The following is a 13,840-nucleotide window of genomic DNA, read 5'->3' on the forward strand; positions in this document are numbered from 1 at the left end:
GCAAGAACTACGATCAAGGAAACACGCTATCTGAGGTCAAGTCCACAGGTCACCGAAAGAAGCTTCCTGGGCTGTAACGACCAAAGACCCAAGCCCAGACGGGGGCTTATATAGGTTTTAGCCTCAATGGCTCTCTATGAGGTCAGAGGCAGGGGGAAATGGACCAATCAGGGCTGGGGATAACACAGGGTAGGGTTTTTTCCCCTTATATGGGCGCAAAAGCATTTTCCTCTTCAAAGAGAAACAAGTGCTTCTTGTTTACATGGGTTATAGAGATTGATATTTCATTTATTACAAATTAAAACCTGTAGCACATTTCCATGGTCTTCTCACTTACAGTTTGAAAACCTATAAAAACTTTAGGTTTTTAGAGACTTGGTTGTGTCTATATGAGAGGTATTCAATTTCTATTTCTTTAAATTTGAATTCATGTTGGAAGGATGCTACAAATAGCTGCCATCATGATATTATACATAAATATTCTCGGGTGTGTGATGCACAATAAGGTCCCTTATTAACATCTAGTGAGCTGCTAGGAAGATGAATCTCATCATCATTTTTCCACATGATTGACATAAAATTTGTCATCAAAAACCTTGCAGTCAGGATATCAATGGGTTGAAATCTTCAAAGTCATGGGGGACAAAAGTTCTGTCTACCAAGAGTCCAACATATGAGAAACTGTGTTTCAAAAATGAGAAAGAAATTAAGACATTTGTCAGCTATCCAAAAGGTGAGCACCAGCAGCCCTGGATCCTACAATGGAAGGGGTCCTTCTTTTGAAAAGAAAGGACACGAGACAGGAACTCAAAGCTTGATGAAGAAATAAAGATGTCTGGTAAAGGCAAATACATGGACAATGATAAAGCCTAGTATGCTTTGTGTTTTGTGCTTGATTTAAGGCTATTATGAGTGGATGTTTTGGACACATGTAATGTGGAGACACCAATAAGTGAAAGAGCAATTAACTAAGAGAAAGAAATACAAGGTACTCGAATTGAAAAAGAAGGTGTAATGTGATTGGTTTACAAATGACATGCTCTCATCTGTAGAAAGCACTGAAGATTCCCTGAAAGTACTATAAAAACCAAAGCAAGCTTAGGAAAGGTTCAGGTATATGGAATCTCAAGGGACCCCAAATAAAACAATCTTGAAAAATACAAACTTGGAGGTCTTATACTTCCTGTTTTCAAAACTCATTACAAGCTCCTGAGTTCAGAACAGGGTGGTACTGGCACGGGCAGACGTAGAGAGCAATGGAAGAGAACACTGAGACTAGAAATCAATCTGCTCCTGGATGGTTAAATGATTTTACAAGGGTGCCATGTGCACCCAGGGGGTAAGGACAGTCTCTTCAGCGAATGGTACTGGGATCACTGGACGTCCACATACAGGAGAATGAAGATGGATCCTGACATGAAACCATACACGAGAATTAAGTCATAGTGAATTGAGGACTTAAATGTTAAGGGCTATAACTATGAAACTCCTGGAAGAAACCACAGGAAGAAAGCTTGAGGGTAATGTATCTGGCATTGATATTTTGCCTATAATACCAAAAGCACAGGTTACATATTTACACTAGGTAAACAGGGCCACATCAAAAGCTAAAGCTGGACCGGGTGCAGAGGCTCAACCCTCTAATTCTGCCACCCTGGGAAGCTGAGGTAGGTGGATTGCTTGAGCACAGGAGTTCAAGCCCAGCCTAAGTGAGAGAAAGACCCTGTCTCTAAAAGTAACTGACTATCGTGGCTCTTGCCTGTAGTCCCAGCTACTGGGGAACCTGAGGGGAGAGGATCACTTGAGCCCAGGAGTTAGAGGTTGCTGTGAGCTATGGACGCCATGTCCTTGTACCCAGGGTGACAAAGTGAGACTGTAACTGAAAATGAAAAAGAAGAAAAAGAATCTAAAATCCCTGAGTATCAAAGGGTGCAAGAGATCAAAGGCAACCTATGAAATGGGAGAAAATACCTGCACTTCATATACCTGATTAGGGGTTCACGTCTGGAATGTGTAGAGAACGTCTATACATTGACAACAATAAAACAAATAACCCAATTAAACAACAGCCAAAGGACCTGAAGAGATATTTCTCCAGATGTGATATGCATATGCCTAATAAGCTCATGAAAAGATGTTCAACAGCGCTCATCATCAGAGCACTGCAGAGCCAAACCTCAGGGAAAACCCGCTTTACACTCCTTAGGATGGCACAGCCATTTCATTTATTAGCTCAGAAATCCTTAACACATAACCACAGTATGGTGGATCCTCAAAAAGTTAAACAGGATTCCACGTGAAATCACAGTCTCAAAGTGGTATTAGTCCCGCTATGTTCCTAGCAGTGTTATTCACAATCACTGAAAGGTGGAAGCAACCCGAGGGTTCATCAAAGATAAGCGGATAAACCAAATGTGTCTGTACACACAATGGAATGTTATTTTAATTTCCCATGGAGGGAGACGCTGACACATGCTACCACATGGCTGTACCTCGGAGACACTGCTAAGCCAGTCTCAAAGGTACAGATTGTGTAATTGCTCTTATATGAGGGGTCCAGAGTAGTCAATTTCATGGACACAGGAAGTAGAAAGGTGGTTGTGAGGGAACGAGGGGTGGGAATTGGGGAGTTGACGTTTTTTGAGGACAGTTTCAGTTTTACAAAATGAATCGTGTAGATAAATGGTGGTGACAGTTGCACCACAGTGGGAATGTATGTCACACCACTGAACTGCACACTCAAAAAGTGTTATTTTATCAGAATCAAAATGAATAAGGGTTCAAAATGTAATCCAAATATTGATGGAAAACAAAGGCAGGGATGTAGGGCAACTGTTAATAGTAGTTTCCATTGATGAAACCACTTCGAGAAAGATATTTGGCAAGAACAATGTGTGCCCCGTGGCCTAGGAGTCTCACTTTTCAGGACACACCCAAAAGAAACTCCTAAGGGTGCCTCCAGAAGGGAAGGTGCCCAGATGCTCTTAGTAGCACAGTGGATCAGAGCTCCGGACTGGAAGGAACGGAAATGTGCACAGTACCATGGCTCAGTCTATTGCCCTGTATCCACACAACGGCGTACTATATTGAAATGTGCATGGGGACATGCAATGTGTGACAGACGAGGAAGCTCAGAATGAGATGGAGCTGAATAAGCCAGGTACGGAAGAGTTTAGCGCAGCATCAAGCAAAATTAGGCGTGTGCTGGTAGAAGTCAGGGTAGGGGTTTCCTTTGGGGGAGAGGCTAGCAATCAGATGTGTCTCCAGGTGACTTTGGGGTGCTGAGAATCTGTTTCCTGATCTGCGTGCTGAGATACACAGTGTGTTCAATATGTGGCAAAAAAAAATTTCAGTTGTATATTCATGTGAAGTGTATTTACATTAAAAATTTGTAAGTGAAAATCATCAGACTGCCTATCAAACCTGGGATGAAAGAGGGACCCTCAGCCTGTCGTGCCTTGTTCACAAAGGACAAGTTCACGATGACCAACTGGTTCTCCCTGTGGTGCAGGGAGGCTGCCACCGGGCTCTGAGCACTGCACTGCAGTGGCCTCAGGGTGAAAGCTGGGGCCCAGGGAACCAACATGTTCCTAGTGAGCTACAGCACTGAGAGTTGAGGCCCAGGGAACCAACATGTTCCTAGTGAGCTACAGAACTGAGAGCTGAGGCCCAGGGAACCAACATGTTCCTAGTGAGCTACAGAACCGAGAGTTGAGGCCCAGGGAACCAACATGTTCCTAGTGAGCTACAGAACTGAGAGTTGAGGCCCAGGGAATCAACATGTTCCTAGTGAGCTACAGAACTGAGAGTTGAGGCCCAGGGAACCAACATGTTCCTAGTGAGCTACAGCACTGAGAGCTGAGGCCCAGGGAACCAACATGTTCCTAGTGAGCTACAGCACTGAGAGCTGAGGCCCAGGGAACCAACATGTTCCTAGTGAGCTACAGCACTGAGAGCTGAGGCCCAGGGAACCAACATGTTCCTAGTGAGCTACAGCACTGAGAGCTGAGGCCCAGGGAACCAACATGTTCCTAGTGAGCTACAGCACTGAGAGCTGAGGCCCAGGGAACCAACATGTTCCTAGTGAGCTACAGCACTGAGAGCTGAGGCTCAGGGAACCAACATGTTCCTAGTGAGCTACAGCTCACTTAGCTCTCTATAGACAGCTGTCCGTAGCTGTCCATAGCTGCCTATCTGCCCTTCAAGGTGAGCCGGGGGCCTGGCCCTTCCCACCCACCCTGCCCACTCCTTCCCTGCTGTGAATTATTCATTTGCTCTTCCATGCCTCCCTCTTCCTGTGACTTTCTGGCTGAAAGCAGGAACTGATGTAAAGGAGCAGAGTTCTCCAGCAGGGGACAATAGGTGCTGACATCCACGTGTTCAGATAGGACAGACAGTGCTTGGCAGGCTTGGCAGGGTGCTAACCTGCCAGGCTGTCATGACCAAGGCAGGAGTGTGGGCTTTAAAGGCTTTGAAATGCTTCCGACAGCTGTCACGAGAGAGGGCCCCTTCTGGTCCACTCCAGTCTCCTTCAGAATCCTCACACAGTTCCAGAACTGGACAGTGGCCTTTGGTGTCTTAGATTCTGAGGCCTCTACAAACTTGGGTCTGGGAGGATTCTGCCCCTTGCCTGATGTCTATGAATCCCTCTTCCCATCTGAGGAGGGAGGTGGCCATGGCCTGTGCAGTTTGGAGCACGTGGGCTCAGCTCCACACCAGCCCTGAGGCTACACATGGGTCTGACACACAGAAGCTCTGTACATTTAACTTCATTTAACTTCTCTGGGCCTCACAGTGCCCCACCTCCCCACCCCCTAAAATAGGGCTGAGACCCCAAGTACCTCATAGGCTGTGGTGAGCATTACTGAACTAATACATGGAATGGGTGTAGGAAGGAGCCGGGAGGTAGTGAGGGCTCAGTGAGGGTCAGTCAGTAATACATGCGCACAAAGACCTGGGCCTCCTCCCGAAGGTGGTTGTGGGAACTTCTCCTATGGGCTGCCACACAGCAGGATGGTGAATGGATTGGTCTTCCTGTGCCTGAACCTTGCCTTTTCCACAAGAGGCCCAGAGGGCAGAGCTGGTGGGAGTTACTGTTCCTGGGGGAGCCCCCAGACTCCGGACTGGAGCAGACAGCCCTCACATTTCCTGCCACCCAGAGTCAGGCAGTGCTGGTCCTCATGGTGTGTCATGTTTGTTTCTCCCTCTGTCCCATTAGAGGCCAGCTCAGTGACCTTAGGACCTTTCATCTCTGCACCTGTATACATGGGCCCAGTACCTCATACAGACCAGAGACCAACCAAGTGTTGTTTTGTTTAGGATGAGGTAATGTTTCCAGGGTCACCCAGAAGGCATGAAACCAAGGCCTCCTGATCCCCAGAGCAAACTCAGCAGCCCTTAGGAGGTGTCTGCTGTGAGCAAAGGCTCCTCCCTGCCCCTGCTGCCCAGCCGTCCAGTTAAGCAGCACGTGTTTGTGAGACCTCCCTGTCTCTGCTCTGGGCCAGGAGATGCCCCAGAGCTGAAAACACAAAAACCATTGCCCCATGACCTGACACTCAAGCAGAGACTGAGGGGTGGGGGAGGGAGATAGGCCACAAATTTTCATAGAAATTTCAGCTAGGACAGTAGGCATTTTTGGCAACACCTGCCACACCTTCAGAGAGATGGAGCTTTTCAGCAGGACCCTGGGGTGGGGTATGTTCAGGGCCCTTCGTGGCTACTTGGCTGGATCAGCAGAGGCCAACCCTGAGCTGACTATTGGTACCTGGGATGTAAGGGTCAGAAAAAGGTAGATGTTTCCCTTTTCATGGTGGCTTCCTAATTGGACAAATATAAGGATGAGTTAAGTCCATTTCCTGGGAACAAAGCCCAAAATGATGAGGCCTTAACCAATAGAGAAGCTTATTTCCCTGTCCTGTGTGATGTTTCATACAGGGGGAGTTTGGCTGCTCCTTATTCATAAGGGATCCAGGCTTCTGTCTTTCTGTCATCGTGCCATTACGTGCCTTACATCCTTTAGGGGTTTGGGGGTCTAAAATCCTTGCCGGAGCTCCAGCTGTCACATCTCATTCCACATAGCCACAAAGGGAAAGAGCTCACTTTTGAGCTCTCCTAGATTTTTGTTATTAGCCTTGCCAGGAGCTTAGAACTATTTCTCTCCACATCTCACTGACCAGGAGTTTGCCCATTATTTACACATAGAGGCAAGAGAAACTGGAGATGATTTCCCTGGGCAATTTACTACCCTAAAAGTGTGGTTTCCTTCCTGAAGGAAGAGGTGACTGTGGAAACTTGGAGGGCAGCTAACAGCCATTGCTGCCATCTATATTTGCTGATCCTTGTGTCCGTTCATCTGCAGCCAGTCCTGACCTCTGCTCATTGTGAGCTCACTGCTCTCCTTCAAGCCTGCGCAGACATTTGTGAGGTCAGAACTACAGGCTCAGGCAGGAGAGGCTCCAGTGGCAGGGTGGGTAGCAGATCTGTGTAGGAAACACAGAAGCCTTTGTTTCATGGTTTAGCCGAATAAAACCCTCCTATTTGGGGTTTTGTTCCCAGTAAGTTGACTTAACTTTGGGACTCCTATTTCTTTGTTGTGAGGCACTTCCATGAACCCCCTACAACTAAAACTTGAGTCTGGGCCCTCCCACTCATCTCTGCTCCTCATGGAACCTTGTTCAGGGCCTGTTAGCTCATGACAGTTCACATGGTTTCTACAGATTCAGTTTTAAGTTTTATTTCCTTTATTTCTGATTAATAGGAGGGTGCAATTAAGTTATAATGTTTGCATTTGTTAGGGAAAGTCCCTGTCGTAGTTGTGTCCTACACCCAGGAGGTGTGCCAAGTACCCTTACATTGTGCCCATTCACTGGGAACACACCAATCTGCCCCTTTCTCCCCTCTCTTCCCCCGAACTTGAGTTTTTCTCTTATTGGGCTGTATATTAGTTCATCTACTGCTGCATATTAGTATTGAGCACATTGGATACTTGCTTTTCCATTCTTGCCATACTCTACTGAGAAGAATGTATTTCAACTCTATCCAGGTTAATACAAAAGATGTAAGTTCTCTATCTTTTTTATGATTGAATACTAGTCCATGATACACATATACCAGACTTCAGTAATCCATTCATGTGTTGATGAGCGTTTGGGTTGTTTCTGCATCTTGGCAATTGTAAATATATCCTTATGATAAAATATGTTTTTTTTTTTTGTTTTGTATAGATGTTTAGTAATGGGTTTCAGGATCAAATGAAAGGTTTTGTTTGAGTTCTTTTTTTTTTTCAAATTATTTTTTATGAAATCATAACTTTTTACATTGATGCATTAATGGGATTCGGGATACTGCTTCAATATACAATGTGAAATGCATACATTGAACTAAGTAACACATCCATCTCAATTATATTCGTTTCTTAATAGTTTTGAAATGTACCATTGCATTGTGCGCATTAGGTGAGGTCCCCCCAAATACCCTCCCTCGTATCATATCCCTTTCTCTCCTCTTCCCTTCTACTTCCTGGACTATAGTTATGTTTTCTTTTTCTTTTTCTTTTTTTATTAATTGTTTTATATGAAATCATAACTTTGTACATTGATGCATTTATGGGGTTCAGGGTACTGCTTCGATATACAATGTGACATGTTTACGTTGAACTAAGTAACACATCCATCACAATTATATTCACTTCTTAATAGTTTTGAAATGCACCATTGCATCATGCACATTAGGTGAGGTCCCCCCAAATATCCTCCCTCCTTTCATTTCCCCACTCCCGTCTCCTGTCACTCCTCTTCCCTTCTACTTTCTGCACTATAGTTATGTTTTGCCATGTGTATGTGTGTGCAGGTGGCTATATATTGTTTTCATAGCAGTATTGAGTACATTGGATACTTTCTTTCCCATTCTTGAGATACCTTACTAAGAAGAATATGTTACAGCTCCATCCAGGTAAACATAAAAGATGTGGAATCTCCATCCTTTTTTATGGCTACATAGTATTCCATGGTGTACATATACCACTGTTTGTTAATGCATTCATGGGTTGATGGTCACTTGGGCTGTTTCTGTGTCTTGCCGATCATCAATTGGGCTGCATTAAACATTCTGGGGCAAATGTCTTTGTTGTAAAATAATTTTTGATCATCTGAATATATACCTAGTAGAGGAATTGCAGGATCAAAAGGTATGTCTACTTTTAGTTCCTTGAGTGTTCTCCAAACTTCTTTCCAAAAAGGTCGTATTAGCTTGCATTCCCACCAGCAGTGTAGAAGTGTTCCCTTCTCTCTGCATCCATGCCAACAACTGTATTTGGGGAATTTGTGATGTGGGCTAATCTTACTGGGATTAGATGATATCTCAAAGTGGTTTTGATTTGCATTTCTCTGATGATTAAGGATGATGAGCATTTTTTCATGTATTTGTAGGCCATGCACCTGTCTTCATCAGAGAAGTTTCTGTTCAAGTCTCTTGCCCACATAGAAATGGGGTTATTTATTCTTTTATTATTGATTAGAGTTCTCTGTAGATTCTAGTTATCAGACATTTGTTGGAAGCATAACCTGCAAAAATCTTCTCCCATTCTGAAGGTTGTCTGTTTGCTTTTACTTACTATGCTCTTAGCTGTGCAAAAGCTTTTTATTTTGATCAGATCCCAGTAATGGATTTTTGGTGTTGCTTTAATTTTCCGGGGGGGTCCTCCTCTTGAAATATTCTCCCAGGGCAATTTCTTCAAGTGTTTTCCTTCACTCTCTTCTAGTATTTTTATAGTTTCATGTCTTAAGTTTAAATCTTTTATACAGTGAGAATCAATTTTTGTTAATGGTGAAAGGTGGGGGTCCAGTTTCAGTCTTCTACAGGTCGCCAGCCAGTTCACCCAGCACCATTTGTTAAATAGGGAGTCTTTCCCCCACTGGATATGTTTGATAGGCTTGTCAAAGATCAAATGACGATAAGTAGCTGCGTTCATCTCTTGGTTCTCTATTCTGTTCCATAAATCTACCACTCTATTTTTGTGCCAGTTACCAAGCTGTTTTGATCACTACAGATTTATAGTGCAGCCTGAAGTCTAGTAACGTGATCCTTCCTGATTTGTTCTTATTTCTGAGTATTTGCTATTTAGTTTTTTTCCGATTCCATATAAAAGGAAGTACTCCATCTTCTGGTTCTTTAAAGTATGACAATGGTGCTTTAATAGGGATTGCATTAAATCTATAGATTACTTTGGGTAGCATGGACATTTTAACAATGTTGATTCTACACAGCCATGTGTATGGTATGTTTTTCCATTTGTTAACATCTACAGCTATTTCTTAGAGTTTCATAGTTCTCATTATAGAGATCTTTCACATCCTTTGTTAGGTAAATTCCCAGATATTTCATCTTCTTTGGCACTATTGTAAAGGGAATAGAGTCCTTGACTATATTTTCAGCTTGACTGTTGTTGGCATATATAAAAGCTACCGACTTGTAATTATTGATCTTGTATTCTGAGATGGTGCTGCATTCCTAGATCACTTCTAAGAGTTTTGAAGTTGAGTCCCTGGGATTTTCCAGGTATAGGATCATATCATCAGTGAAGAGGGAGAGTTTGATCTCCTCTGACCCTATTTGGATACCTTTGATTGCCTTCTCTTGCCTGATTGCGATGGCTGAGACTTCCATTGCTATGTTGAATAGCAGTGGAGACAGTGGGCATCCTTTCCTCATTCCTGATATGAGTGGAAATATTTTTAATTTTACACCATTCAATATGATATTGGGTGTGGGTTTGCTGTAGATGGCCCCTGTGAGTTTAAGAAATGTCCCTTCTATGCCTATTTTCTTAAGAATTCTGATCATGAAAGGATGCTAGATATTATCAAAGACTTTTTTCTGCATCAATTGAGAGAATCATATGGTCTTTGTTTTCTATTTTACTGATGTGATGTATTATTTTTATAGATTTGTGTATGTTGAACCAACCTTGTGACCCTGGAATAAAACCAACTTGATCATGGTGTATAAATCTTGATGTGTTGTTGAATTCTGTTTACTAAGATCTTATTGAATATTTTTGCATCGATATTCATTAGTGAGATTGGCCTATAATTTTCTTTCTTTGTTGGATCCTTTCCTGGTTTGAGTATCAAACCAGGGTGATATTTGCTTCATAGAATGTTTTAGGAAGTATTCCATCTTTTTCTATGCTTTGGAAAATTTTGTATAATATAGTTACTAGTTCCTCTTGAAAGGTTCGATAGAATTCAGATGTGAAGCCATCTGGTCCTGGACTGTTCCTTTTAGGTAGATTTCATATGGTTGATGTTATTTCAGTGATTGATATAGGTCTATTAAAGATTTCTAATTCTTTCTGGTTGAGCCAAGGAAGGTGGCGTGCTTCCAGGTATTGGTCCATTTCCTTCAGATTTTCATATTTCTGGGAATAGAAATTTTTGTAGTAATCATTGAGGATTTTTTTAAATTTCTGAAGTGTCTGTTGTTATTTCTCCTTTATTGTTTCTGATAGACGATATTAGAGATTTTACTTTTCTATTTCTGTTTAGGTTGGCCAAATGTTTATCAATTTTGTTGATCTTTTCAAAAAACCAACTTTTGGTTTCGTTGATCTTCTGAATGATCCTTTTGTTTTCAATTTCATTTAATTCTGCCCTAATTTTGGTTATTTGTTCTCTTCTGCTTGGTTTGGGGTTGTAATGCTCTTCCTTTTCCAGTTGCTTGAGATGATCCATTAAGTTGTTGGCTTTGTCTCTTTCTGTTTTCTTGAAGGCTTCCAATGCTATAAATTTCCCTCTTACAACTGCCTTTGCAATATCCCACGGGTTTCGATAGTTTGGTTCTTCATTATCATTTTGTTCCAAAAACTTGGTGATTTCCTTTTTGATCTCATCTTTGACCCAGCTATTATTCAGCCTAATATTATTTAGCTTCCATGACTTTGTTTGAGTATGAATATTCCTGTTTCTGTTGTGTTCAACTTTTATTCCATGGTGGTCCGAGAAGATACAAGAAATAATTTCTACACTTTTCAATTTTCTGAGGTTAGACTTGTGTCCTAGGACATGATCTATTTTAGAGAATGACCCAGGGGATGATGAGAAGAATGTATATTCAGTTTTATTAGGGTGAAATGTTCTATAGAGGTCTGTAAAGTCCAGTTGTTCTCAGTTCAGGTGTAAGTCTAATATTTCTTTGTTTAGTTTCTTCTTGGAGAATCTATCCAAAACTGTTGAAGGGGTGTTAAAATCTCCAACTATTTCAGTGCAGGAAGATATCAAGTTGTTCATATCCATTAGGGTCTGTGTTATGAAATGAGGAGCATTCTGGTAGGGTGTAATTGTTAATTATGAAAATCTCTTCATGTTGGTTGATTCCCTTGGCAAATATGTAGTGATCTTCCTTATCCTTCTTTACCTTTGTTGGTTTAAAGCCAATTGTATGTGCTACTATTATCCCAACCCCTGCTTTTTTCTGGTTTGCATTTGCCTGTATTATACAAGTCCATCCCTTCACCCTGAGTCTATTTGTATCCTATAAGGTAAGGTAAGATTCTTGTATACAGCAGATATCTGGTCTGAGTTTATGGAACCAGTCAGCCAACCTGTGCATCTTTAGAGGACAATTTAAACCATTCACATGAATTGAGAGAATTGATAAGTCTGGTTGGGTTTGAGGTGTCATGATTTTCGGAAGTCCAGTTGACATTTTTAATCCTTTCACCACTGTCGAATTTTTTTATTTTTATTCTTTCCTGTTTTCTCTCTCTCTTTTTTTATTTTTATTTTTGTTATTAGGAAGTTGGGTTTTGTTCAAAAATTTTGGGGTGAGTTTACTTTGGAGGTAGAGCATGGTGCTGGTCATTGTGGAGTATGGGTCTGAGAATATCCTGGAGAGCTGGTTTAGTTATGGCAAATTTCTTCAACATGTCTATGTCATTAAAGTATTTGATTTCTCCATCACAAATGAAACTCAGTTTAGCTGGATACATGATCCTGGGCTGGAAGATGTTTTGTTTTAGGAGACTGATGGTCGATGACTATCTTCTTCTGGCTTGAAACATTTTGGCTGATAGAACTGCAGTCATTCTGATATTTCTCCCTTTGTAGGTGATGCTTGCATAATTTAACTTTGATTTAACTTTGGCAAAGTTATTCACAATGTGTCTAGGAGATGCTTTATTTGTATTGAGCCTTGCTGGGGTTTTGAAACTGTCTGCTATCTGAAGTTCTGTATCTCTTGCAATTCTTGGGAAATTCTCCTCCAAAATCTCATGGAGTAGAGTATGTGTACCTTTAGGACCATCCTCTTCTACTTTGGGAACTCCTATAAGACAAATGTTTGATCTTTTGCAGTGACCCCACATCTGTTTTTGCTATCCATTTGTCTGCCTCTTTGGGAATGTTGAAAAGCTTTGTCTTCAGATTGAGAAATCCTTTTTTCTGCCTGGTCAACTGAGAGACTACTGAGGGATTCTACTGTATTTTGGAGCTCCTCAACTAATTTTTTCATTTCCTTGAGCTCTGCTATCTCTTTTCTCATTATGTCCATATCTTTGGTGACTTGGGCTTTGAATTCATTTATTTCTTGAGATAACGTTAGAACTACTCTTTGAAATTCAATTTCTATCTTTTCTTCCATTCTATTTATCTTATTTGTCATTCATATTCAGAATTCGATTTCTGACATTGCTGCCATTTGTCTAGGCATGGCATCTTCCGTTGTATTTCCTTTGTCATTTCTTGGGGGTGTTGATCCACTTTGTTCATTCCTTTTGCCAGAGCTCTTCTGTTGGGTTTGCACCATGTTTACTTTCCACCATTTGGTTATTAGAACTGGTAGGGTGAGATGAATTGGGGTTCCAAGGTAGTAGAGATACCCCTTACCAAAGCTCTAGGCTTTGTACTGTGACTTATCTTCTACAACCTTACAAAGGCTCCTTTCAGAGTTTTGGCCAGAAACTCTGAGGACCTACTTGGTGAGATAGCACAAGCAAGCTCTGTTTTGATATCAGCCAACCTCTATCCTCTTGTAAGAAATCATAGTATTAGACTTAGATCTCAACTGTGAAGAGATACAAACAGCTGCAGCCCAGTCCCCACCCTTCAGTTCTTTTCCACTACAGAAATTTGAAGGTCAACCTAAGAATGTCCCTGAGTGGACAGCCTCAGACACAAGTTGCCACCAAAGTGTCTCAGGCAGTGCAAACCCTGCCCAACAGAGAGAGATTCAAGGATCTCCAACAGCACAATTGGAGCCAGGGATCCACACTCCCTCCCACCAGACTCATTCCACACTGTAGTCCACTTCTCTGCTCACAGGCCCTGCTGGAGCCAAGGGCCATGCCCCTGCCCACTGGTCCCAGTCCATACCCAGGTAGCCTGTGCTCGCCAGACCAGTTGGGGTCAGGGGCCCATGCCCTCACCTCCAGTCTCAGTCCACTGCCTGGCAAGCCTCTGTTTGCAGGCTCTGTTAGAATCAGTGCAAGGCACTCTACCCGCAGGTCTCAGTCCTCACCTCGTAAGCCTCTCCTCGCCAGCCCCAAAGGAGACAGTGGACCACTCCCTAGCCCTCAGGTCTTGGTTCACATCCTGAAAGCCAATGCTCGAGGGTTCTGTTGGAATCATGGGACCATGCCCTTGCTCTCAGGTTGCAATCCACACATATCAAGCCTCTGCTTGCAGAACCAGCAGGGGCTGGGGACCAGGCCTGTCTGACAATCTCAATCCACATGGGGCTACCACACTCCCACTGTAGGTGCCGTCAGAGCTGGGGGTTCTGCATCTCATCCCCCAGACGGCACGAACTGAGGGTCAACACTACCACTGGCCAGGCAGAGTCATAG

This window comes from Nycticebus coucang, chromosome 11 (assembly GCF_027406575.1).
Source record: "Nycticebus coucang isolate mNycCou1 chromosome 11, mNycCou1.pri, whole genome shotgun sequence".
Taxonomy (NCBI): domain Eukaryota; kingdom Metazoa; phylum Chordata; class Mammalia; order Primates; family Lorisidae; genus Nycticebus; species Nycticebus coucang.